General features: G+C 39.2%; 1 protein-coding gene and 1 pseudogene across 2 annotated transcripts in view; one reads left to right on the top strand and one right to left on the bottom strand.

Annotated features, from left to right (window-relative positions):
• Positions 1-27,185, top strand: part of ANAPC10 (anaphase promoting complex subunit 10) — a 129,350-nt gene that overhangs the window by 97,566 nt on the left and 4,599 nt on the right. The gene's annotated exons all lie outside the window — the stretch shown is intronic.
• On the bottom strand, positions 25,054-25,935 carry LOC117085978 (annotated as a pseudogene).

The raw sequence follows: 27,185 nt of genomic DNA, 5'->3' as shown, positions 1-27,185 counted from the left end.
TTAGGATAGTTAGCTCTTCTTGTTGAATTGATCCCTTTACCATTATGTAATGCCCTTCTTTGTCTGTTTTGATCTTCGTTGGTTTAAAGTCTGTTTTATCAGAGACTAGGATTGCAACTCCTGCTTTTTTTGTTTTCCATTTGCTTGGCAGATCTTCCTCCATCCCTTTTTTTGAGACTATGTGTGTCTTTGCACATGAGATGCATCTCCTGAATACAGTACATGGATGAGTCTTAACTTTTCAGTTTGGCAGTCTGTGTCTTTTAATTGGAGCATTTAGCCCATTTGCATTTGAGGTTAATATTGTTATGTGTTAATTTGATCCTGTCATTATGATGTTAGCTGGTTATTTTGCCCATTAGTTTATGCAGTTTCTTCCTAGCATCGATGGTGTTTACAATTTGGCATGTTTTTGCAGTGACTGGTATGGGTTGTTCCTTGTCATGTTCAGTGCTTCCTCAGGAGCTCTCGTAAGGCAGGCCTGGTGGTGAGAAAATCTCTCAGCATTTGCTTGTCAGTAAATGATTTTATTTCTCCTTCACTTATGCAGGTTAGTTTGGCTGGATATGAAATTCTGGGTTGAAAATTCTTTCCTTTAAGAATGTTGAATATTGGCCCCCACTCTTTTCTGGTTTGTAGAGTTTCTGCCAATAGATCCACTGTTAGTATTATGGGCTTCCCTTTGTGGGTAACCCGACCTTTCTCTCTGGCTGCCCTTAACATTTTTTCCTGCATTTCAACCTTGGTGAATCTGACAATTATGTATCTTGGAGTTGCTCTTCTGGAGGAGTGTCTTTGTGGCATTCTCTGTATTTCCTGAATTTGAATGTTTGCCTGCCTTGCTAGGTTGGGGAAGTTGTCCTGGATAATATCCTGAAGAGTTTTTTCCATCCTGGTTCCATTATCCCTGTCACTTTCAGGTACACTAATTGGACGCTGATTTGGTCTTTTCAGAATCCCATATTTCTTGGAGGCTTTGTTCATTTCATTTTACTCTTTTTTCTCTAAAGTTGTCTTCCAGCTTTATTTCATTCATTTGATCTTCAATCACTGATACCCTTTCTTCCACTTGATCAAATTGGCTACTGAGGCTTGTGCATACATCGCGTAGTTTTCTTGCCATGGTTTTCAGCTCCATGAGGTCATTTAAGGTCTTCTCTATGCTGTTTATTTTAATGAACCATTTGTCTAATCTTTTTTCAAGGTTTTTAGCTTCTTTGCGATGGGTTTGAACATCCTCATTTAGCTCTGAGAAGTTTGTTATTACTGATCATCTGAAGCCTACTTGTGTCAACTCATCAAAGTCATTCTCTGTCCAGCTTTGTTCCATTGCCAGCGAGGACCTGCATTCCTTTGGAGCAGAAGAGGCGTTCTGATTTTTAGAATTTTCATCTTTTCTGCTCTGATTTCTTCCCATCTTTCTGGTTTTATCTGTCTTTGGTCTTTGAGGATGTTGACATACAGATGGGGTTTTGGTGTGGATGTCCTTTCTGTTAGTTTTGCTTCTAACAGTCAGCACTCTCAGCTGCAGGTCTGTTGGAGTTTCCTGGAGGTCCACTCCAGACCCTGTTTGCCTGGGTATTACCAGTGGAGTCTGCAGAATGGCAAATGTTGTTGCCTGATCCTTCCTCTGGAAGCTTCATCTCAGAGCGGCACCTGGCTGTATGAGGTGTCATTTGGCTCCTACTGGGAGATGTCTCCCAGTTAAGCTACTCAGGGGTCAGGGACCCATTTGAGGAGGCAGTCTGTTCGTTTTCAGATCTCAAACTCTCTGCTTGGAGAACCACTACTCTCTTCAGAGCTGTCAGACAGGGACGTTTAAGTCTGCAGAAGTTCCTGCTGCCTTTTGTTCAGCTATGTCCTGCCCCCAGAGGTGGAGTCTACAGAGGCAGGCAGGCCTTCTTGAGCTGCAGTGGGTTCCACCCAGTTCCTGCTTCCCAGCCACTTTGTTTACCTACTCAAGCCTCAACGATGGCGGATGCCCCTCCCCCAGCCTCGCTGCTGCCTTGCAGTTCAATCTCAGAGTGTTGTACTATCAGAGAGTGAGGCTCCATGGGCGTGGGACCCTCCCAGCCAGGCGCGGAATATAATCTCCTGGTGTGTTGTTTGCTAAGACTGTTGGAAAAGCACAGTATTACGATGGGAGTGTCCTGATTTTCTAGGTACTGTCTGTCATGGCTTCCCTGTGCTAGGAAAGGGAATTCCCCGACCCCTTGCACTTCCGTGGTTAGGCGATGCCCCACCCTGCTTTGGCTCACACTCTGTGGGCTGCACTCACTGTCCAACAAGCCCCAGTGAGATGAACCCGGTTCCTCAGTTGGAAATGCAGAAATCACCCATCTTCTGCATCTCTCACGCTGGAGCTGTAGGCTGGAGCTGTTCCTATTCGGCCATCTTGGAATTGGCACCACCCAGGAGATATATATTTTTGAATCATCAGCATATAGCCACTCGAGGTACCAGAAATGATGAACCTGGACAGTTATATGATTAAACCCTGTATCGTGGGACTAGTTTTAGGACAGAACTATGAGGAATGCAACGTTTAAGGAACACAGAGAGGAGTCTCTGGAGAGACAAGGGAGAAATGAGAGAGGTGGGAGGAATACCTGAAGAAGGTGAAATCACAGAGGTAATGAGACAAGGACATTTCAGTAGAGAGGTTGCACCAAATACTGACAGAAAAAAGGCTAAGAAGGTTCAAACTGAAAAGGATCCCATGGACTTAGCAATAAGGAAATTTATGTTATCTTGCTATCTTACATTTCTGAGGAAAATACAACAATTATACAGAAATAAAATTATCCTCGTTTTATTTTTGACCTACAAAAATGACAAGTTGATATGATTCATCCTAACAGATGGAGAAATAAAGGTTGGCTAGCAGAGGTAATTTGCTTCATTTCCTGATGAGAAGTGAAATTCAAATCTAGGTCTTCTTCTATCATCTGGTCTGATGTTCTTTGTACTGCACTACATTCTTTTATTCATTGCTATCATTCCTTGATTATTCATCATTTGAAGACATGAATTTAGGAGACCCATATCTCATGCAGTGACACCCATAGGCTCAAAGTAAAGGGATCTGCCAAGCAAATCCCTTTATGTTTGCCAAACAAATTCCTTTTATGTTTTCCACTTGATTGGCAGATTTTTCAGATAAAAAGGCAGGGTTGCTATAATTTCAGACAAAGCAGCCTTTAAAACAATAAAGATCACAAAAGACAAAAAAGTGCATTACATAATGGTAAAGAGCTCAATTCAACAAAAGGACCTAACTGCCCTAATTATATACGCACTCTACACAGGAGCACCCAAGTTCATAAAGCAAGTTCTTAGAGACCTATGAAGAGACTTAGAAAACCACATAATAATAGTGGGGAGACTTTCACACCACACTGTTAGTATTAGATCATTGAGGCAGAAAACTAACAAAGATATTCAGGACCTGAACTCAACACTTAACTAAATGGACCTCATAGATACCTACAGAACTCTCCACCCCAAAACAACAGAATATACATGCTTCTCATCTACACATGGCACATACTATAAAATTAACCACACAATCAGACATAAAACAATCCTAAGAAATTCAAAACTGAAATTATGCCAACCATGCTCTAAGACTAAACACAATAAAAATAGAAATCAATACTAAGAAAATCACTCAAAACCATGCAATTACTTGGAAATGAAACAACCTGCTCCTGAATGACTTCTGGGTACATATGAACTTAAGGCAGAAATCAGGAAATTCTTTGAAACTAATGAAAACAAAGATAAAATATACCAGAATCTCTGGGACACAGCCAAAGCAGTATTAAGAGGGAAGGAAGTTTATAGCACTAACTGCCCACATCAAAAAGTTAAGAAAGAATTCAATTTAACAACCTAACGTCATAACTAAAAGAACTAGGGAACCGAGAGCAAACCAACCCCAAGGCTAGCAGAAGACAAGAAATAACCAAAATCAGAGCTGAACTGAAGGAAATTGAGATGTGAAAAACCATACACAGGGTCAGTGAATTTAGGAACTGGTTATTTGACAGAATAAGATAGACTGCTAGCTAGACTAATAAAGAAAAAAAAGAGAAAAGATCCAAAGTACAGTCAGAAATGACAAAAGGGATGTAACCACTGACCCCACAGAAATCCAAAATCCCTGAAAGACTATTATGAACACCTCTTTGCACATAAGCTAGAAAACCTAGAAGCAGATACGTTCTTTTTAGCCAGGTGTGGTAGTTCACGCCTATAATCCCAGCTACATGGGAGGCTGAGGTAAGAGGATGGCTAGAGCCTGGGAGGCAGAGGTTGCAGTGAGCCAAAAATGGTGCCACCACACTCAAGCCTGGGCAGTAGAGCCAGACCTTGTTTCAAAAAAAGAAGAGGAAAAAGAAATGGATACATTCTTGGAAATATAATCTCTGAAGATTGAACAAAGAAGAGATTGAATCCCTAAACAGATCAATAATGATTTCTGAAACTGAATCAATAATAAAAAGCCTACCAACCAGGAAAAGCCCATAACCACACATATCCATAGCCAAATTCTACCAGTTGTGTAAGGAAGAACTGGTACTAATCCTACTGAAACTTTGAGGAGGAGGGACTCTTCCCTAATTCATTCTGTGTGGCCAGCAGCATTCTGACACCAAAACCTGGCAGAGACACAACAAAAAAGAAAACTTCCAGCCAAAATCCTTCATGAACATAGATGCAAACATCTTCAACAAAATACTAGCAAACTGAATCCAGCAACACATCAAAAAGCTAATTCACCATCATCAAGTAGGCTTCATCCCTGGAATACAAAGTTGGTTCAACACATGTAAATCAATGAATGTAATCTGAAAACAAAAAGCATGTGATCATTTCAACAGATGCAGAAAAGGCTTTTAATAAAATTCAACATCCTTTCATGATAAAAACCCTCAACAAATCAAGCATTGAAGGAACATACTTCAAAATAATAGGAGACATCTTTGACAGACCCACAGCCAACATCACACTGAATGGGCAAATGCTGGAAGCATTCCTCTTAAAAACGAACAAAACAAGGATGCCCTCACTCACCACTCCTATTCAGCATAGTCCTGGAAGTTCTAGCTAGAGCAATCAGGCAAGAGAAATAAATAAAGGCATCCAAATAGGAAGATCAGAACTCAAACTATCACCGTTTGCAAATGATATGATGCTAGACCTACAAAACAGCATAGTTACTCTGCCCCAGAGCTCCTTGATCTGATAAATGACTTCAGCAAAATTTCAGTATACACAATCAGTGTACAAAAATCAGTAGCATACCTATAATCTAACAACATCCAAGCTGAGAACCACATCAAGAATGCAGTTCTATTTACAGTAGCCACAGAAAGAAAAAACTACCTGAGAATACAGGTAACAAGGAGGAGAAATGGGAATTACAAGACACTACTCAAAAAAAAAAAAAAAAAAATTCAGAGATGATACAAACACATGAGAAAAACCTTCCAAGCTCATGGATAGGAAGACTCAATATTGTTAAAAGGCCATACTGCCCAAAGCTATTTACAGATTCAGTGCTATTCCTATCAAATTACCAATGACACTGTTCACAGAATTAGAAAAAAACTTTTGAAATTCATATGGAAACAAAAAAGAGCTTAAATAGCCAAGGTGATCGTAAGCAAAAAGAACAAAGCTAGAAGCATCACACCTGACTTGAAACTAGTATAAGGCTACATTAACAAAACAGCATGATAGTAATAAACAATAAACAATAGCAGGCACACCAATGGAACAGAATAGAGAGCTCAGAAATGATGCTGTACTCCTACAACCATCTGATCTTCAACAAAGTCGACAAAAACAAGCAATGGGGAAAGGACTCCCTATTCAATAAATGGTGCTGGGATAACTGGCTAACCAAAGGCAGAAGATTGAAACTGGATCCCTTCCTTACACCATATACAAAAACCAGTAACACTGCTGTTGGGAATGTAAAGTAGTTCAGCCATTGTGGAAAGCAGTTTGGCAATTTCTCAAAGAGATTAAAAATGGAATTACCATTTCACTCAGCAGTTCCATTATTCAGTATATACCCAAGGTAATATAAATCATTCTACCATAAAGGCATATGCACATGTATGTTCATTGTAGCTAATAGCAAAGACATGGAATCAACCTAAAAGCCATTCAATGGTAGAGTGGATTTTTAAAATGTACATATATCACATTTTGGAATTCCAAATTTCACATAATGGAATACTATGCAGTCATAAAAGAGAATGAGATCATGCCCTTTACCACAACATGGATGGAGCTGGATGCCAGTATCCTAAGCAAACTAACACAAGAACAGAAAACCACATACTGCATGATCTCACTTTTAAGTGGGAGCTAAACATTGAATACACATGGACACAAAGAAGGGAACAATAGGCCGGGCGTGGTGGCTCAAGCCTGTAATCCCAGCACTTTGGGAGGCCGAGACGGGCGGATCACGAGGTCAGGAGATCGAGACCATCCTGGCTAACACGGTGAAACCCCGTCTCTACTAAAAATACAAAAACTAGCCGGGCGAGGTGGCAGGCGTCTGTAGTCCCAGCTACTCGGGAGGCTGAGGCAGGAGAATGGCGTAAACCCAGGAGGCGGAGCTTGCAGTGACCTGAAATCCGGCCACTGCACTCCAGCCTGGGCGACAGAGCAAGACTCCGTCTCAAAAAAAAAAAAAAAAGAAGGGAACAATAGTCGCTGGGACTTACTTGAGGTCCTGGAAGATGGGAGGAGGGTGGGGATGGAAATCTACCTATCGGGTATTATGCTTACTACCTGGGTGACTAAATAATCTTTACACCCATGATATGCAATTTACCTGTATAATAAACCTGCACATGTGCCTCTGAACCTAAAATAAAAGTTAGAAAAAGATATTTAGCCTTTTACAACGAAAGTAAAGAATATTTTATTATGTATATAATTTTGTAAGTTTTAAAAATTTTTATAAATTTTTATTATGTACATATATATGTAACTTTTTAATTATAGTTAAATATGATTAATCTGGAAATCGTTTTCCTTTTTTAGTCCAAAGATTTTCTGTAATTTTTTCTTAAAATGTGTTTACTATCTTGGGCTTTTGATAAAACTATTCTTTTTAATTGACATTGACTTCAAATTTATTCAGTTGTTCATGCAGATTAGTAGAACACTAGTTGTTCTTTTGTTATGCCTTTTTTTTAAAAAGCACATTACTTTAAGACTAGTTAAGCTATATAATCTTAACTCTCCAGGAACAACTTCTGGAGTAGTTTCTCTGTATAGAAACTTTTCTGATTTTCTAGTCCAAAATGAATGATTTGAACATGTGTAGTAGGGTGACTGATTTTGACTTTCAAAGGCATCTTCATAGGTGGTCACCTTCTTCACTAGGGGAGAAGAGCTTGCTTTCCATAGTGAGCCTTTTGAGTTGGCGTCTTTCTTCTTAAGCTGCTTTTGTGGTAGCTGCTTCCTTTTAACACATTTGGAACTTCTAAAGTTTCTTTTGGATCATATTAGACCTTTTTCCTCCAGAACTAGGTCATCATTAATGTTAACTTGTTCAGTTTCTTTCTAAGTGAAAGGATGGTTAAAATTCTAGAATCTGCTGCTTCATATGTTGACAGTTCTCGTAGTAAGATTCTGTAGAATTTCATTAAGTCACAGCTATGGTTAGTAAAGGTGAAGTACTGAGAGTAGGGAGAAAAGAGCAACTCCTGAAGCAACTATCAAGTAGTTTTTCCTTCCTTCGTTTATTTTCCATGGATGTGTGATCCGCAGTAGGAAAAGACATGTAAACAATTTTGTACTTAATATTTGACATGATTTTTATTGATGAATTACTTCCTTTTTATAATGTAAGCTTTGTTTATGCTGCAGTTAATACTGTAAATCAGTGCATGCCTAGCGGGTTACATCTGCTCTTAAATAAGTCACAACCAGAGTAGATAGTCACTTCAGGGTTGCTAATAGGAAGCAGAAGATCCAGAAGCCAGACTGAAAGATGTCGATGTCTTCGTAGAGAAACTCTTAATGGATCCTATTTACAACATTGTAGGTTTACACCATTGTTATGATATCACCATAGCAGCTGATATCAAGGAAAGAGTATTGAGTGATGGGAAAGGTGGTGGGTGGTCCCTATTCAGAAGTGACCTGGTAGTCTTTGGGTTGGCAGTAGTGCTGATTTTGTGACCCATTACGTAACTTCTCCTAATGTTAGTACAATAGTATTTAATCTTACAGTGTTTAAGAACTATACATCTTCAAAGTTCTTCATTTTGTAAAACTTTTAACTCTCTATGTTTTTAACAATAATTTTCCATTTCTCTTTCCCCTTGGCAACCACTATTCTACTTTCTGATTTTTGACTACTCTTAAGTACGTCATCTAAGCAAAATCATGCAGTATTTGTCGTTTTGTGTCTGTTGTATTTCACTTAGAATAATGTCCTCAAGGTTCATCTACCTTGAAGCACATGTCAGAATTTCTTTTCTTTTCTTTTCTTTTCTTTCTTTCTTTTTCTTTCTTCATTAATTCATTCATTGTACTTTAAGTTCTAGGGTACGTGTGCACAATATGCAGGTTTGTTACATAGGTATACATGTGCCGTGTTGGTTGGCTGCACCCATTAACTCATCATTTGCATTAGGTTTTTCTCCTAATGCTATCCCTCTCTCTGCATCCCATCCCACAACAAGCCCTGGTGTGTGATGTTCCCCGCCCTGTGTCCAAGTGTTCTCATTGTTCATTTCCCATTTATGAGTGAGAACGTGTGGTGTTTGGTTTTCTGTCCTTGCGATAGTTTGCTCAGAATGATGGTTTCTAGCTGCATCCATGTCCCTGCAAAGGACATGAACTCATCCTTTTTATGGCTGCATAGTACTCCATGGTGTATATGTGCTACATTTTCTTTATCCACTCTATCATTGATGGACATTTGGGTTGGTTCCAAGTCTTTGCTATTGTGAATAGTGCTGCAGTAAACATGTGTGCATGTGTCTTTATAGCAGCATGATTTATAATCCTTTGGGTATATACCCAGTAATGGGAATGCTGGGTCAAATGGTATTTCTAGTTCTAGATCCCTGAGGAATTGCCACACTGTCTTCCACAATTGTTGAACTAGTTTACACTCCCACCAACAAAATAAAAGCATTCTTATTTCTCCACATCCTCTCCAGCATCTGTTGTTTCCTGACTTTTTAATGATCTCCATTTTAACTGATGTGAGATGATATCTCACTGTAGTTTTAATTTGCATTTCTCTGATGACCAGTGATGATGAGCATGTTTTAACGTGTCTGTTGGCTGCATAAATGTCTTCTTTTAAGAAGTGTCTGTTGATACCCTTTGCCCACTTTTTGATGGGGTTGTTTTTTTCTTGTAAATTTTGTTTAAGTTCTTTGTAGATTCTGAATATTAGCCCTTTGTCAGATGGTTAGATTGCAAAATTTTTCCTCCCATTTTGTAGGTTGCCTTTTCACTCCAATGATAGTTTCTTTAGCTGTGCCGAGGCTCTTTAGTTTACTTAGATCACATTTGTCAATTTTGGCTTTTGTTGCCATTGCTTTTGGTGTTTTACACATAAAGTCCCTGCCCATGCCTCGGTCCTGAATGGTATTGCCTAGGTTTTCTTCTAGGATTTTTATGGTTTTAGGTCTAACATTTAAGTCTTTAATCCATCTTGAGTTAATTTTTGTATAAGGTGTAAGAAAGGGATCCAGTTTCAGCTTTCTACATATGGCTAGCCAGTTTTCCCAGCACCATTTATTAAATAGGGAATCTTTTCCCCATTTCTTGTTTTTGTCAGGCTTGTAAAAGATCAGATGGTTGTAGATGTGCGGTGTTTATTCTGAGGCCTCTGTTTTGTTCCATTGGTCTATATAATCTATTTTGGTACCAGTACCATGCTGTTTTGGTTACTGTAGACTTGTAGGATAATTTGAAGTCAGGTAGCATGAAGCCTCCCTCCAGCTTTGTTCTTTTTGCTTAGGATTCTCTTGGCAATGTAGGTTCTTTTTTGGTTCCATATGAACTTTAAAGTAGTTTTTTCCAATTCTGTGAAGAAAGTCATTGGTAGCTTGATGGGGATGGCATTGAATCTATAAATAACTTTGGGCAGTATGGCCATTTTCACAGTATTGATTCTTCCTATCCATGAGGATGGAATGTTCTTCCATTTGTTTGTGTCCTCTTTTATTTCGTTGAGCAGTGGTTTGTAATTCTCCTTGAAGAGGTCCTTCACATCCCTTGTAAGTTGGATTCTTAGGTGTTTTATTCTCTTTGTATCAGTTGTGAATGGGAGTTCACACATGATTTGGCTGTTTGTCTGTTATTGTTGTATAGGAATGCTTGTGATTTTTGCACATTGGTTTTGTATCCTGAGACTTTGCTGAAGTTGCTTATCAGCTTAAGGAGATTTTAGGCTGAGACAATGGAGTTTTCTAAATATACAATCATGTCATCTGCAAACAGGGACAATTTGACTTCCTTTTTTCCTGATTGAATATCCTTTATTTCTTTCTCTTGTCTGATTGCCCTGGCCAGAAGTTCCAATACTATGTTGCATAGGAGTGGTGAGAGAGGGGATCCCTGTCTTTTGCCAGTTTTCAAAGGGAATGCTTCCAGTTTTTGCCCATTCAGTATGATATTCGCTGTGGGTTTGTCATAAATAGCTCTTATTATTTTGAGATATGTTCCATCAATACCTAGTTTATTGAGAGTTTTTAGCATGCAGTGCTGTTGAATTTTGTCAAAAGCTTTTTCTGCATCTATTGAGATAATCATGCGGTTTTTGTCTTTGGTTCTGTGTATGTGATGGATTATGTTTATTGATTTGCATATGTTGAATTAGCCTTGCATCCCAGGGATGAAGCCGACTTGATCATGGTGGATAAGCTTTTTGATGTGCTGCTGGATTCAGTTTGCCAGTATTTTATTGAGGATTTTCACATCAATGTTGATCAGGGATATTGGTCTAAAATTCTCTTTTTTTTGTTTTATCTCTATCAGGCTTTGGTGTCAGGATGATGCTGGCCTCATCAAATGAGTTAGGGAGGATTCCCTCTTTTCTATTGATTGGAATAGTTTCAGAAGGAATGGTACCAGCTCCTCTTTGTACCTCTGGTAGAATTCAGCTGTGAATCCATCTGGTCCTAGACTTCTTTTGGTTGGTAGGCCATTAATTATTGCCTCAATTTCAGAGCCTCTTATTGGTTTATTCAGAGATTCAACTTCTTCCTGGTTTAGTCTTGGAAGGGTGTGTGTGTCCATGAATTTATCCATTTCTTCTAGATTTTCTACTTTATTTGCGTAGAGGTGTTTATAGTATTGTCTTTTTGTAGTTTGTATTTCTGTGGGATCAGTGGTGATATCTCCTTTATCAGTTTTTATTGCATCTATTTGATTTTTCTCTCATTTCTTCTTTATTAGTTTTGCTAGCAGCCTGTCAGTTTTGTTGATCATTTCTAAAAATCAGCTTCTGGATTCATTGATTTTTTTGAAGGGTTTTTTTTTGTCTCTGTGTCCTTCAGTTCTACTCTGATCTTAGTTATTTCTTGCCTTCTGCTAGCTTTTGAATGTGTTTGCTCTTGCTTCTTTAGTTCTTTTGTGTTGTTAAGAGTGTCGATTTTAGCTCTTTCCTGCTTTCTCTTATGGGCTTTTAGTGCTATAAATTGCCCTCTACACGCTGCTTTAAATGTGTCCCAGAGATTCTGGTATGTTGTGTCTTTGTTCTCACTGGTTTCAAAGAACATCTTTATTTCTAACTTCATTTCGTTATATACTCAGTAGTCATTCAGGAGCAGGTTGTTCAGTTTCCATGGAGTTTGGTTTTGAGTGAGTTTCTTAATCCTGAGTTCTAATTTGATTGCACTGTTGTTTGAGAGACAGTTTATTGTGATTTCTGTTCTTTTACATTTGCTGAGGAGTGCTTTACTTCCAACAATTTGGTCTATTTTGGAGTAAGTGCAATGTGGTGCTGAGAAGAATGTATATTCTGTTGATTTGGGGTGGAGAGTTCTGTAGATGTCTATTACATCTGCTTGGGGCAGTGCTGAGTTCAAGTCCTGGATATTCTTGTTAACCTTCTGTCTCGTTGATCTGTCAAATATTGATAGTGGGGTGTTAAAATCTCCCATTATTATTGTGTGGGAGTCTAAGTCTCTTTGTAGGTCTCTAAGGATTTGCTTTATGAAAATGTGTGCTTCTGTATTGGTTGCATATATATTTAGGACAGTTAGCTCTTCTGTTGAATTGATCCCTTTACCATTATGTAATGCCCTTCTTTGTCTGTTTTGATCTTTGTTGGTTTAAAGTCTGTTTTATCAAAGACTAAGATTGGCACCATTTTTTTTTTGTTTTTTGTTTTGTTTTTTTGCTTTCCATTTGCTTGGTAAATACTCCTCCATCCCTTTATTTTGAGCCTATGTGTGTCTTTGCACAAGAAATGGATCTACTGAATACAGCACACAGATGAGTCTTGACTCTATCCAATTTGGCAGTCTGTGTTTTTTAATTGGGACATTTAGCCCATTTACATTTAAGGTTAATATTGTTATATGTGAATTTGATCATGTCGTTATGATGTTAGTTGGTTATTTTGCCCATTAGTTGATGCAATTTCTTCCTAGCATCGATGGTGTTTGCAATTTGGCATGTTTTGGTGTTTACAATTTGGCATGCAGTGGCTGGTACCGGTTGTTTCTTTCCATGTTCATGCTTCCTTCAGGAGCTCTCGTAAGGCAGGCCTGGTGGTGAGAAAATCTCTCAGCATTTGCTTGTCAGTAAAGAATTTTATTTCTCCTTCACTTATGAAACTTAGTTTGGCTGGATATGAAATCCTGGGTTGAAAATCTTTAAGAATGTTGAATATGGGCCCCCACTCTCTTCGGACTTGTGGAGTGTCTGCTGAGAGATCTGCTGTTAGTCTGATGGGCTTCCCTTTGTGAGTAACCCGACCTTTCTCTCTGAGTGCCCTTAACATTTTTTCCTTCATTTCAACCTTGGTGAATGTGATAATTATGTGTCTTGGGGTTGCTCTTCTCGAGGAGTATCAATGTTGTGGTCTCTATATTTCCTGAAATCGAATGTGGGCCTGCCTTCCTAGGTTGGGGAAGTTCCCCTGGATAATATCCTGAAGAATATTTTCCATCTTGGTTCCATTCTCACCGTCACTTTCAGGTACACCAATCAAACGTAGATTTGGTCTTTTCACTTAGTCCCATATTTCTTGGAGGCTTTGTTCATTTCTTTTTACTCTTTTTTCTCTAAAGTTGTCTTCCTGCTTTATTTCATTCATTTGATCTTCAATCACTGATACTCTTTCTTCCACTTGATTGAATCAGCTATTGAAGCTTGTGCATACGTCACGTAGTTCTCCTGCCGTGGTTTTCAGCTCCATCAGGTCATTTAAGGTCTTCTCTACACTGTTTATTCTAGTTAGCCATTCCTCTTTTTTTTTCAAGGTTTTTAGCTTCCTTGTGATGGATTCCAACATCCTTGTTTAGCTCTGAGAAGTTTGTTGTTACCGACCTTCTGAAGCCTACTTCTGTCAGCTCATTAAAGTCATTCTCTGTCCAGCTTTGTTCCATTGCTGGTGAGGAGCTGCGTTCCTTTGGAGGAGAAGAGGCGCTCTGGTTTTTAGAATTTTCATCTTTTCTGCTCTGGTTTCTTCCCATCTTTGTGGTTTTATCTGCCTTTGGTCTTGGTTGGTGACGTACAGATGGGGTTTTGGTGTGGATGTCCTTTTTATTGATGTTGATGCTATTCCTTTCTGTTTGTTAGTTTTCCTCCTAAGAGTCAGGTCCCTCAGCTGCAGGTCTGTTGGAGTTTCCTGGAGGTCCACTCCAGACCATTTGCCTGGGTATCACCAGCGGAGGCTGCAGAAGAGCAAATATTACACAACAGCGAATATTGCTGCCTGATCCTTCCTCTGGAAGCTTCGTCCCAGAGGGGCACCCAGCTGTATGAGTTTGTCAGTCTGCCCCTACTAGGAAGTGTCTCTCAGGTAGGATACTCGGGGATCAGGGACCCACTTGAGGAAGCAGTCTGTCTGTTCTCTAAGCTCAAATACGGTGCTGGGAGAACCACTGCTCTCTTCAGAGCTGTCAGACAGGACGTTTAAGTCTGCAGAAGTTTCTGCTGCTTTTTGTTCAGGTATGCCCTGCTCCCAGAGGTGGAGCCTACAGATGCAGCAGGCCTTGCTGAACTGCCATTGGCTCCACCCCATTCTGCTTCCACAGCCGCTTTATTTACCTGCTCAAGCCTCAGCAATGGCGGACATACCTCCCCCTGCCAGGCTGCTGTCTCACAGGTCATCTCAGACTGCTGCGCTAGCAGTCGGCAAGGCTCTGTGGGTGTTGGACCTGCTGATCCAGGCGCAGGATACAATCTCTTGGTGTATCGTTTGTTAATACCATTGGAAAAGCGCAGTATTTGGGCAGGAGTGTCCTGTTTTTCCAGGTACCATCTGTCATGGTTTCCCTTGGCTAGGAAAGGGAAATCCCCCAACCCCTTGTTCTTCCCGGGTGAGGCGATGCCCCGCTCGCCTTCCGTGGACTGCACCCACTGTCCAACCAGTGCCAATGAGATGATCCAGGTACGTCAGTTGGAAATATGGAAATCACCCGTCTTCTGCGTTGATCACGCTGGGAGGTGCAGGCCAGAGCTGTTCCTATTTGGCCATCTTGGAATGGACCCAATTACCTCAGAATCTCTTTTTAAGGCTAATACTTGGTTATATGTTTATACCACAATTCGCTTACCCATTCAACTGTCAGTGGATGCTTGGATTGCTTCCATGTTCTAGCTATTATGAACAATGCTGCTATGAATGTGGTCTGCAGATATCTCTTTGAGACCCTGTTTTCGGTTCTTTATATGGCCAGAAGTCACATTTCTAGAAATATGACAATTCTTTTTTTTTTTTTTTTTTGAGACAGAGTTTCACTCTGTTGCCTGGGCTGGAGTGCAGTGGCCGGATCTTGGCTCACTGCAACCTCCACCTTTCGGGTTCCAGCAATTCTCCTACCTCAGCCTCCCAAGTAGCTGGGATTATAGGTGCCCACCACCACGCCTGGATAATTTTTATATTTTTAGTTGAGATGGGGTTCCACCATGTTGCGCAGGCTGGCTTCGAGCTCCCCACCTCCGACAGTCCACCCGACTCAGCCTCCCAAAGTTCTGGGATTATAGGCGCGAGCCACTGTGTCTGGCCGATATATGACAATTCTATTTCTATTTTATTATTTGTAAATTGAAAGTTTCCTCACAGTTTTAATGTCTTTATTGCACATGTGTGTTTAAAATATTGTTTATGTTTCCTTAGAACTTTTTCTTCCTAGCCTTATTGAGATATAATTGACATTTAAGATTATATTCATTTAAGGTATACAATATGATGGTTTGATATACACAGATATTGTGAAATGATTACGACAGGCAAGTTAGTTATCATATCTATTTCCATCACCTCACATAGTTACCTTAAATGGGAACATTTAAGGTCTACTCTCTTAGCAAGTTTCAAGTATCTGATACAGTATTAACTATAGTTACTATGCTATTTATTAAATCCCCAGAATTTATTCATCTTATAACTGAAAATTTGTACACTTTTACCAGTATCTCCTTATTCACCTCCCTCTCCAGCTCCTGGCAGCTACCATTCTACTCTCTTTCTATGAGTTTCACTTTTTTAGATTCCACCTTTGTCCAACGTATTACACTTAGTGTAATGCCCTCAAGGTTCATCTGCATGAGGAACCATCATACTGTTTTCTATAGCGGCTGTACTATTTTATATTCCTACCAACAGTGCATGAGGGTTTCAGTATCTCCACATCCTTCCCAAATCTTGTTTTTTTCTTTCCTTTTCTTTTTTTGATAGCCATCCTAATGCGTGTGAGATGATATCTCTTTGTAGTTTTCTTTTGCATTTCCCTAATGATTAGTGATATTGAGCATCATGTGCTTATTGGCCATTTGTCTAACTTCTATGGAAAAATTTCTGTTCAAGTCCTTTGCCCATTTTTGATTCAGATTTTTTGTCTTGTTGAGTTGTAGGGGTTCTCTTATATTTTGGATATCAATTCCTTATTAGAGATATGATTTGCAATTTTTTTTTTTTTCATTCTGTGGGTTGCCTTTTTACTCTGTTGAGAGTGTCTTTCGATGCACAAATTTTTAGTTTTTAAAAGTCCACTTGGTCTATGTTTAATTTCATTGCTTGTGCTTTTGGTGTCATATCCAAACATTCATTGTTAAATTGAATACCCTGAAGCTTCTGCTTGTGTTTTCTTTCTTTTTTTTTTTTTTTGAGACGGAGTCTCGCTCTGTCGCCCAGGCTGGAGTGCAATGGCCGGATCTCAGCTCACTGCAAGCTCTGCCCCCCTGGTTTACACCATTCTCCTGCCTCAGCCTCCCAAGTAGCTGGGACTACAGGCGCCCGCCACCTCGCCCGGCTAGTTTTTTTGTATTTTTTAGTAGAGACGGGGTTTCACCATATTAGCCAGGATGGTCTCGATCTCCTGACCTCGTGATCTGCCCGTCTCGGCCTCCCAAAGTGCTGGGATTACAGGCTTGAGCCACTGCACCCGGCCTTGTGTTTTCTTTTAAGAGTTTTATAGTTTTAGGTCTTAACTTTAGGTCTTTGATCCATTTTGGGTTAATTTTTGTATATGGTGTCAGATAGGGGTCCAGCTTAATTCTGTTGCATATGGATATCTTGTTTTTCCAGCACAATTTGTTGAGTAAACTGTCCTTTTCCATTGAATGGCTTTGGAACCCTTGTCAGAAATCATTTGGCTGTATATGTGAGAGTTATTTCTGGTCTTTCTATTCTGTTCTCTGGGTTTATGTCTGTCTTTATGCTAGTACCACACTGTTTTGATTACTTTGGCATTATAGAAAGTTTCAAAATAATAAAGTATGAGTCTTCCAGCTTTGTTCATCTTTATCAAGATTGTTTTTGCTATTTGGAGTCCCTTAATCTATGAATTTTAGAATAGGTTTTTTTATTTCTGCAAAAAAAGTCATTGAAATTTTGATAGAGATTGCATTGAATCTATAGATTGTTTGGTATACAAGGTGGATGTATTTTTAAGCATAGAATTTCCGGTATCTTATCTAGCTTAACATTAACAAGGCTTAACTTGATTAGCCTTTAAATTTATTTATCTTTACTGAGTTACCAGTTATATTCTCTATCATTTACAATCTTCTCTCTTTAGTAAACCATGTCACGTATTTGTGTACAAAACTATATATTAAAATATTATGTAAGAATTTTAAAGCCTTAAAATTTAAAATATGAATAGGCTTATTCAAGCACATCTTAAATAAAATATGTATTACAATAATTACCTTCTTTATATCAAATATTTCTTAGAGAGAATTTATTTGGCAAGGTTTGTGTTACTGGTGACTTTGACAAGATTGATTTCAGTGGTGGTGACAAAATTCAGATTGGAAGAGCAGGTGAAAAATGAAGATATTGACTACAGTTTTTCAACAGGGTGTAGTGGCTCACATTTGTAATCCTAGCACTCTGGGAGGGCAACGTGGGAGAATTGCTTGAGCCCAAGAGTTTGATGCTGCAGTGAGCTGTGATCATGCCACTGCACTCCAGCCTGAATGACAAAGTGACACCCTGTCTCTAAAAATAAAAAATAAAATTAATTACAACTTTTCAAGGAGTTTTGCTGTGAAGTGGAACAGAGAATTAGGGCAATAGTGGAACAGGATGTAGGATTGAGAAAAGGCTTTAGTTTTCATTTTTAAGATGACAAATATTGCAGCATGTTTATATGTTGATGACAGTGATCCAGTGGAGAAGAGAAAATTACTTAGAGAATGCCTATTGTGGGAATAGAGTATTTGGCTGGGAAGGAAAGGATGGGACTTATTGAGTTAATGGTGGGACTGACGTCAAAAAGGTAGAGGGACAGCTTAACTACTTTATAACAGCATATGAGGTGATGATATTCTTTTTCTAGGTTATCATGTTTTCTTAGTGAAATAAAATGCCGTCAACTTAGAGAGAGATTAGAATAGTTATTAGGATTTGAGTAGAAGCTCAAAAATAGCTATCCCAGAGACAGTGGGAAAGCAAATTTTCTAAGGGAATATAGTAGGAATTTTGTACAGGGCTAAATATGCACTTGAAATTAGTTTTCTTGGATCTAAAGTGAGACCAGTCAGTATGGTTATATTTCTTTTAGTCTAAGTTCCCTTTGTATATTTTTGTTTTTATTGTGTTTCTTTTTGAGGACTTAGTCATACATTCTTGGCCTAGGCCAATATCCAGAAGAGTTTTTTCTATGTTTTCTTATAGAATTTTTGTAGTTTTTATTTTTATTTTTTTATATACTTTAAGTTCTAGGGTACATGTGCACAACATGCAGGTTTGTTACATATGTATACATGTGCCATGTTGGTGTGCTGCACCCATTAACTCGTCATTTACATTAGGTATATCTCCTAATGCTATCCCTCCTCCCTACCCCCTCTCCACAATAGGACCCGGTGTGTGATGCTCCCCTTCCTGTGTCAAAGTGATCTCATTGTTCAGTTCCCACCTGTGAGTGAGAACATGCGGTATTTGGTTTTCTGTTCTTGCGATAGTTTGCTAAGAATGATGGTTTCCAGCTGCATCCATGTCCCTACAAAGGACACGAACTCATCCTTTTTTATGGCTGCATGGTGTTCCATGGCGTATATGTGCCACATTTTCTTAATCCAGTCTGTCACAGATGGACATTTGGGTTGATTCCAAGTCTTTGCTATTGTGAATAGTGCTGCAATAAACATACGTGTGCATGTGTCTTTATAGCAGCATGATTTATAATCCTTTGGGTATATACCCAGTAGTGGGATGGCTGGGTCATATGGTACATCTAGTTCTAGATCCTTGAGGAATTGCCATACTGTTTTCCACAACGGTTGAACTAGTTTACAGTCCCACCAACAGTGTAAAAGTGTTTCTATTTCTCCACATCCTCTCCAGCACCTGTTGTTTCCTGATTTTTTAATGATTGCCATTGTAACTGGTGTGAGATGGTATCTCATTGTGGTTTTGATTTGCATTTCTCTAATGGCGAGTGATGCTGAGCATTTCTTTATGTGTCTGTTGGCTGTATGAATGTCTTCTTTTGAGAAATGTCTATTCATATCCTTTGCCCACTTTTTGATGGGATTGTTTGTTTTTTTCTTGTAAATTTGATTGAGTTCTTTATAGGTTCTGGATATTTGCCTTTTGTCAGATGAGTAGTTTGCAAAAATTTTCTCCCATTCTGTAGGTTGCCTGTTCACTCTGATGGTAGTTTCTTTTACTGTGCAGAAGCTCTTTAGTTTAATGAGATCCCATTTGTCAATTTTGGCTTTTGTTGCCATTGCTTTTGGTGTTTTAGACATGAAGTCCTTGCCCATGCCTATGTCCTGAATGGTATTACCTAGGTTTTCTTCTAGGGTTTTTATGGTTTTAGGTCTAACATTTAATCCTCTAATCTGTCTTGAATTAATTTTTGTATAAGGAGTAAGGAAAGGATCCAGTTTCAGCTTACTGAAGTTATAAGTTATGGCTAGCCAATTTTCCCAGCACCATTTATTAAATAGGGAATCTTTTCCCCATTTCTTGTTTTTGTCAGGTTTGTCAAAGATCAGATGGCTGTCTGTAGATGTGTGGTATTATTTCTGAGGGCTCTGTTCTGTTCCATTGGTCTGTATCTCTGTTTTGGTACCAGTACCATGCTGTTTTGGTTACTGTAGCCTTGTAGTATAGTTTGAAGTCAGGTAGCATGATGCCTCCAGCTTTGTTCTTTTGGCTTAGGATTGTCTTGGCAATGCGGGGTCTTTTTTGGTTCCTTATGAACTTTAAAGCAGTTTTTTCCAATTCTGTGAAGAAAGTCATTGGTAGCTTAATGGGGATGGCATTGAATCTATAAATTACCTTGGGCAATATGGCTATTTTCACAATATTGATTCTTCCTATCCATGAGCATGGTATGTTCTTCCATTTGTTTGTGTCCTGTTTTATTTCACTGAGCAGTGGTTTGTAGTTCTCCTTGAAGAGGTCCATTATATCCCTTGTAAGTTGGATTCCTAGGTATTTTATTCTCTTTGAAGCTATTGTGAATGGGAGTTCATTCATGATTTGGCTCTCTGTTTGTCTGTTACTGGTGTATAAGAATGCTTGTGATTTTTGTACATTGATTTTGTATCCTGAGACTTTGCTGAAGTTTCTTATCAGCTTAAGGAGATTTTGGGCTGAGACAGTGGAGTTTTCTAAATATACAATCATGTCATCTGCAGACAGGGACAATTTGACTTCATCTTTTCCTAACTGAATACCCTTTATTTATTTCTCTTGCTTGACTGCCCTGGCCAGAACTTCCAACACTATGTTGAACAGGAGTGGTCAGAGAAGGCATCCCTGTCTTGTGCCAGTTTTCAAAGGGAATTTTTCCAGTTTTTGCCCATTCAGTATGATATTAGCTGTGGGTTTGTCATAAATAGCTCTTATTATTTTGAGATATGTTCCATCAATACCTAGTTTATGGAGAGTTTTTTAGCATGAAGTGCTGTTGAATTTTGTCGAAGGCCTTTTCTGCATCTATTGAGATAGTTATGTGGTTTTTGTCTTTGGTTCTGTTTATATCCTGGATTACGTTTATTGATTTGCATATGTTGAACCAGCCTTGCATCCCAGGGATGAAGCCCACTTTATCATGGTGGATAAACTTTTTGATGTGCTGCTGGATTTGGTTTGCCTGTATTTTATTGAGGATTTTTGCATTGATGTTCATCAGGGATATCGGTCTACAATTCTCTTTTATTGTTGTATCTCTGTCAGACTTTGGTATCAGGATGATGTTGGCCTCGTAAAATGAGTTAGGGAGGATTCCCTCTTTTTCTATTGATTGGAATAGTTTCAGAAGGAATGGTACCAACTCCTCCTTGTACCTCTGGTAGAATTCGGCTGTGAATCTGTCTGGTCCTGGACTTTTTTTGGTTGGTAGGCTCTTAATTATTGCCTCAATTTCAGAGCCTGCTATTGGTCTATTCAGAGATTCAACTTCTTCCTGGTTTAGTCTTGGAGAGTGTAAGTGTCCAGGAAATTATGAATTTCTTCTAGGTTTTCTAGTTTATTTCATAGAGGTGTTTATAGTATTCTCTGATGGTAGTTTGCATTTCTGTGGGGTCAGTGGTGATATCCCCTTTATCATTTTTTATTGCATCTATTTGATTCATCTCTCTTTTCTTGTTTATTAGTTTTGCTAGCGGTCTATCAATTTTGTTGATCTTTTCAAAAAACCAGCTCCTGGATTCATTGATGTTTTAGAGAGTTTTTTTGTGTCTCTATCTCCTTCAGTTCTGCTCTGATCTTAGTTATTTCTTGCCTTCTGCTATCTTTTGAGTGTATTTGCTCTTCTCTAGTTCTTTTAATTGTGATGTTAGGGTGTCAATTTTAGCTCTTTCCTGCTTTCTCTTGTGGGCATTTAGTGCTATAAATTGCCCTCTACACACTGCTTTAAATGTGTCCCAGAGATTCTGGTATGTTGTGTCTTTGTTCTCATTACTTTCAAAGAACATCTTTATTTCTACCTTCATTTCGTTATGTACCCAGTAGTCATTCAGGAGCAGGTTGTTTAATTTCCATGTAGTTGTGTGGTTTTGATTGAATTTTTTAGTCCTGAGTTCTAGTTTAATGGCACTGTGATCTGAGAGACAGTTTGTTATAATTTCTGTTCTTTTCCATTTACTGAGGAGTGCTTTACTTCCAACTAAGTGGTCAATTTTGGAATAAGTGCGATGTGGTGCTGAGAAGAATGTTTATTCTGTTTATTTGGGGTGGAGAGTTCTGTAGATGTGTATTAGGTCTGCTTGGCGCAGAGTTGAGTTCAATTCCTGGATATCCTTGTGAACTTTCTGTCTCGTTGATCTGTCTAATGTTGACAGTGGGGTGTTAAAGTCTCCCCTTATTATTGTATGGGAGTCTTAGTCTCTTTGTAAGTCTCTAAGGACTTGCTTTATGAATCTGGGTGTTCGTGTATTGGGTGCTTATATATTTAGGATAGTTAGCTCTTCCTGATGAATTGATCCCTTTACCATTATGTAGTGGCCGTCGTTGTCTCTTTTGATCTTTGATGGTTTATCAGAGACTAGGATTGCAACCCTTGCTTTTTTTTTTGTTTTCCATTTGCTTGGTATATCTTCCTCCATCCCTTTATTTTGAGCCTATGTGTGTCTCTGCATGTGAGATGGGTCTCCTGAATACAGCAAACTGATGGGTCTTGACTCTTTATCCAATTTGCCAGTCTGTGTCTTTTAATTGGAGCATTTAGTCCATTTACATTTAAGGTTAATATTGTTATGTGTGGACTTCATCCTGCCATTATGATATTAGCTGGACATTTTGCTCGCTTGTTGATGCAGTTTCTTCCTAGCATCGATGGACTTTACATTTTGACGTGTCTTTGCAATGGCTGGTACCAGTTGTTCCTTTTCATGTTTAGTGCTTTCTTCAGGATCTCTTGTAGGGCAGGCCTGGTGGTGACAAAATCTCTAAGCATTTGCTTCTCTGTAAAGGATTTTATTTCTCCTTCACTTATGAAACTTAATTTGGCTGGATATGAAATTCTGAGCTGAAAATTCTTTTTTTAAGAATGTTGAATATTGGCCCCCACTCTCTTCTGGCTTGGAGCGTTTCTGCCGAGAGATCTGCTGTTAGTCTGATGGGCTTCCCTTTGTGTGTAACCCGACCTTTCTCTCTGGCGGCCCTTAAGATTCTTTCCTTCATTTCAACTTTGGTGAATCTGACAATTATGTGTCTTGGAGTTGCTCTTCTGGAGGAGTATCTTTGTGGCGTTCTCTGTATTTCCTGAATTTGGATGTTGGCCTGCCTTGCTAGGTTGGGGAATTTCTCCTGAATGATATCCTGTAGAGTGTTTTCTAACTTGATTCCATTTTCCCCGTCACTTTCAGGCACACCAATGAGACGTAGGTTTGATCTTTTCACATAATCCCATATTTCTTGGAGGCTTTGTTCATTTCATTTTACTCTTTTTTCTCCACACTTCTGTTCTCACTTCATTTCATTCATTTGATCTTCAATCACTGATACTCTTTCTTCTAGCTGTTTGAGTCAGTTACTGAAGCTTGTGCATTTGTCATGTATTTCTCGTGTTATGGTTTTCATCTCTATCAGTTCTTTCAAGGTCTTCTCTGCATTGATTATTCTAGTTATCCATTCATCCATTCTTTTTTCAAGGTTTTTAATTTCTTTGCGCTGGCTATGTAGTTCTTCCTTTAGCTCTGAGAAGTTTGATCGACTGAAGCCTTCTTCTCTCAACTCGTCAAAGTCATTCTCCGTCCAGCTTTGTTCTGTTGCTGGTGATGAGCTGTGTTCCTTTGGAGGGGGAGATGCACTCTGATTTTTTGAATTTCCAGCTTTTCTGCACTGCTTTTTCCCCATGTTTGTGGTTTTATTTGCCTTTGGTCTTTGATGATGGTGACGAACTGATGGGGTTTTGGTGTGGGTGTCCTTTCTTTTTGTTAGTTTTCCTTCTGACACTCAGGACCCTCAGCTGTAGGTCTGTTGGCGATTGCTTGAGGTCCACTCCAGACCCTTTTTGCCTGGGTATCAGCAGTGGAGGCTGCAGAAGATAGAATATTGCTGAGCAGGCCGGGCGCAGTGGCTCAAGCCTGTAATCCCAGCACTTTGGGAGGCCAAGACGGGCGGATCACGGGGTCAGAAGATCGAGACCATCCTGGCTAATACGGTGAAACCCCGTCTCTACTAAAAAATACAAAAAACTAGCCGGGCAACGAGGCGGGCGCCTGTAGTCCCAGCTACTTGGGAGGCTGAGAAAGGAGAATGGCGTGAACCCGGAGGCGGAGCTTGTAGTGAGCTGAGAGCCGGCCAATGCACTCCAGCCTGGGCGGCAGAGCAAGACTCCGTCTCAAAAAAAAAAAAAAGAATATTGCTGAGCAGCGAGTGTTGCTGATTCTTGCTCTGGAAGCTTCATCTCAGGGGTGTACCCTGCCGTGTGAGGTGTGAGGTGTCAGTCTGCAATGTAAGGTCTTACCTTGAAGTCTCTAATCTATCTTCAGTTAATTTTTTTATATTGTGAGAGAGATGGGTTTAATTTTATTATTCTGCATATAGCAGAATAATAAATAAAGCCTCCAATTTTCCCAGCACTATTTATTCAATAGAGTACCCATTTCCCAATTTATGTCTTTGTATGCTTTGTCAAAGATCAGTTGGATGTAAGTATGTGGTTTTATCACTGGGTTCTCTACTCTGTTCCATTGACCTATGTGTCTTTTTTTTTTTTTTTTTTTTTTTTTTTTTTTTTTTTTAGATGGAGTCTCACCCTGTTGCCCAGGCTGGAGTGCAATGGCACCATCTCAGCTCACTGCAACCTCCACCTCCTCGGTTAAAGCGATTCTCCTGCCTCAGCCTCCCAAGTAGCTGGGACTATAGGTGCACGCCACCACACCTAGCTAATTTTTTTGTATCTTTAGTAAAGACGGGGTTTCACCATGTTGGCCATGGTGGTCTCAAACACCTGACCTCGTGATCCGCCCACCTTGGCCTCCCAAACTGCTGTAATTACAGGCATAAGCCACCACTTCTGGCCTATGTGTCTATTTTTATACTAGTACCATGCTGTTTTGGTTACTATAGCTTTATAGTGTAATTTGAAATCAAGTAATTTGATACCTCCAACTTTATTCTGTATTCTTAAATTTACTTTGGCTATTTGGGGCCTTTTTTGGTTCTATATGAATTTTAGAATTTTCTTTTTTAATTCTGGGGAAAAGAATGTTGATAATTTAATAGGGATTGCATTGAAACTGTAGATTGCCTTGGGCAATATCATCATTTTAGCAATGTTGATTCTTCCAATTTAGGAGCTTGGGATGTTTTTCCATTTGTTTGTGTCATCTGCAATTTCTTTCATCAGTGTTTTGTAATTTTCCTTATAGCATTGTTTACCTCCTTGGTTCAGTATATTTCTAAGATTTTTTTTTTTTTTTTCTGGTAGCTATTGGAAATGAGATTACCTTCTTGATTTGGTCCTTGGCTAGATCATTATTGTTATATGAAAATGCTGCTCATTTCTCTATATTAGTTTCTTATCTTAAAACGTTTCTGAATTCATTTGTCAAATCCAAGAGTCTTTTGGTGGAGTCTTTAGGGTTGTCTAGATAGATCACGTCATTAGCAAAAAAGGGTAATTTGACTTTCTCTTTTCCAACTGGATGCTGGTTTTGTTTTTTTTTTCTCTTGCCTGCTGATTGCTCTGACAAGGACACCTGGTACTACTTTGAATCTGAGTGGTGAAAGTTAGCATCTTTTTCATGTTGCAGTACTTAGAGGGAATGCTTTCAACTCCTCCGTATTAAATCTGATGGCTGTGGGTTTTGTTATTTTGTTGTTGTTGTTGTAGTTGTTCATTTTGGTTTGTTTTTTCTTTTCTTTTTTTTTTTTTCTCAGTCAGCTGTGCTTTATTGACTCAGGCCTTGACCGCGTGCTACCACAGCGGGTACAGCCGCTCCTTCCACTGCTGCTTCTTGGTCTTCAGGTTCTCCTCGTGCTTGTTGAGCTGGTGGAGCATGGCGCGTGTCTTCTTAGGCCGCAGGTCCAGGGGCATGTACTTCTTGCCGGTTGTAGAATTTCCTGAGATTTTCCTTCTGAGTCTGGTTAATAACTGTGAGAACACGCGCAATGGATTTGCGGACGACTTGGACCTTAGAGAGCTTGGAGACCCCACCGCCTGTCACTTTGGCGATGCGCAGCTGGGACAGCTCCACCTTCAGGTCATCCAGCTGTTTCAGCAGCTCCTCCTTCCCGCGAAGATCTCGAGCCTTGATCTTGGCCATTGCTACACAGGCCGCAGCCGCCCGCTGGGAGGGAAAGAGCTGTTTGTTTTTTTCTTTTAAGACACAGTCTCACTCTGTCACCCAGGCTGGAATGCAGTGATGCTATTTTGGCTCACTGCAACCTCTGCCTCCCAGGTTCAAGTAGTTCTCCTGCCTCAGCCTTCCAAGTAGTTGAGACTACAGGGATGTACCACCACACCCAGGTATATGTACTACTACACACATATATATGAGTGTGTGTGTGTGTGTGTGTGTGTGTATTTTTTTTAGTATAGTGGAGTTTCACCATGTTGGCTTGACAGGCCTTGAACTCCTGTCCTCAGGTGATCTGCCCTCCTCAGCTTCCCAAAGTGCTAGGATTACAGGCATGAGCCACTGCACCCAGCCTTGGCTGTGGGTTTGTCATGTATGACCTTTATTATGTTGAGGTATGTTCCTTCTACACCTAGTTTGTTTAAGATTTTTGTACTGAAGTGATACTGAATTTTATCAAATGCTTTTTATGTGTCTATTGAGATGATCATATGTTTTTTGTCTTTATTTTTATTTATGTGATGTATCATGTTTATTGATTTGCTTATGTAGAACCATCCTTGCATCCTTGGGATAAATCCCACCTGATCCTGTTCTGTTATCTTTTTGATGTGCTATGGGATTTGATTTGCTAGTATTTTGTTGAGGAGTTTTGCATCTCTTTTCATCATAGATATCGGTCTGTAGTATTTGTTGTTGTGTTCTTGTCTGGTTTTGGTATCAGGGAGATACTGGCTTCATAGAATGAGTTAGAGAGAATTCTCTCCTCCTTGCTGTTTTGGAATAGTTTCAGGAGGACTGGTGTTAGTTTTTCTTTGTATGTTTGGTAGAATTCAACTGTGAATTCATCTGGTCTTGAGTTATTTTTTATTGGGAGATTTTTTGTTACTGTTTCTATCTTACTACTTATTATTGGTCTGTTCAGTCTGTTTTCTTGCTGGTTCAATATTGGGAGGTAGTATGTTTCCAATAATTTATCAGTTTACTCTAGGTCTTCTAGTTTGTGAGCATATAGTTTTTTATAATAATCTTTGATCTTTTGTATTTCTCTGATATCAGGTTTTTCTTAATCCATTCTTCCTCCTTTTTCATTTATGATTGTACGTATTTGGATTTTCTGTCTTCTTGGTTAGTATAGCTAGTGGTTTATCAATTTTGTTGATCTTTTCAAAAAAGCAACTTTTCATTTTATTGATTCTTTTAATTTTTTTCTTTGTATCTTTTTCCCTTAAGATGTG

Source organism: Trachypithecus francoisi, unplaced genomic scaffold (genome assembly GCF_009764315.1).
Source record: "Trachypithecus francoisi isolate TF-2019V2 unplaced genomic scaffold, Tfra_2.0 Lachesis_group1, whole genome shotgun sequence".
Classification (NCBI taxonomy): Eukaryota; Metazoa; Chordata; class Mammalia; order Primates; family Cercopithecidae; genus Trachypithecus; species Trachypithecus francoisi.
This window is presented reverse-complemented; position numbering and strand designations above follow the sequence as displayed.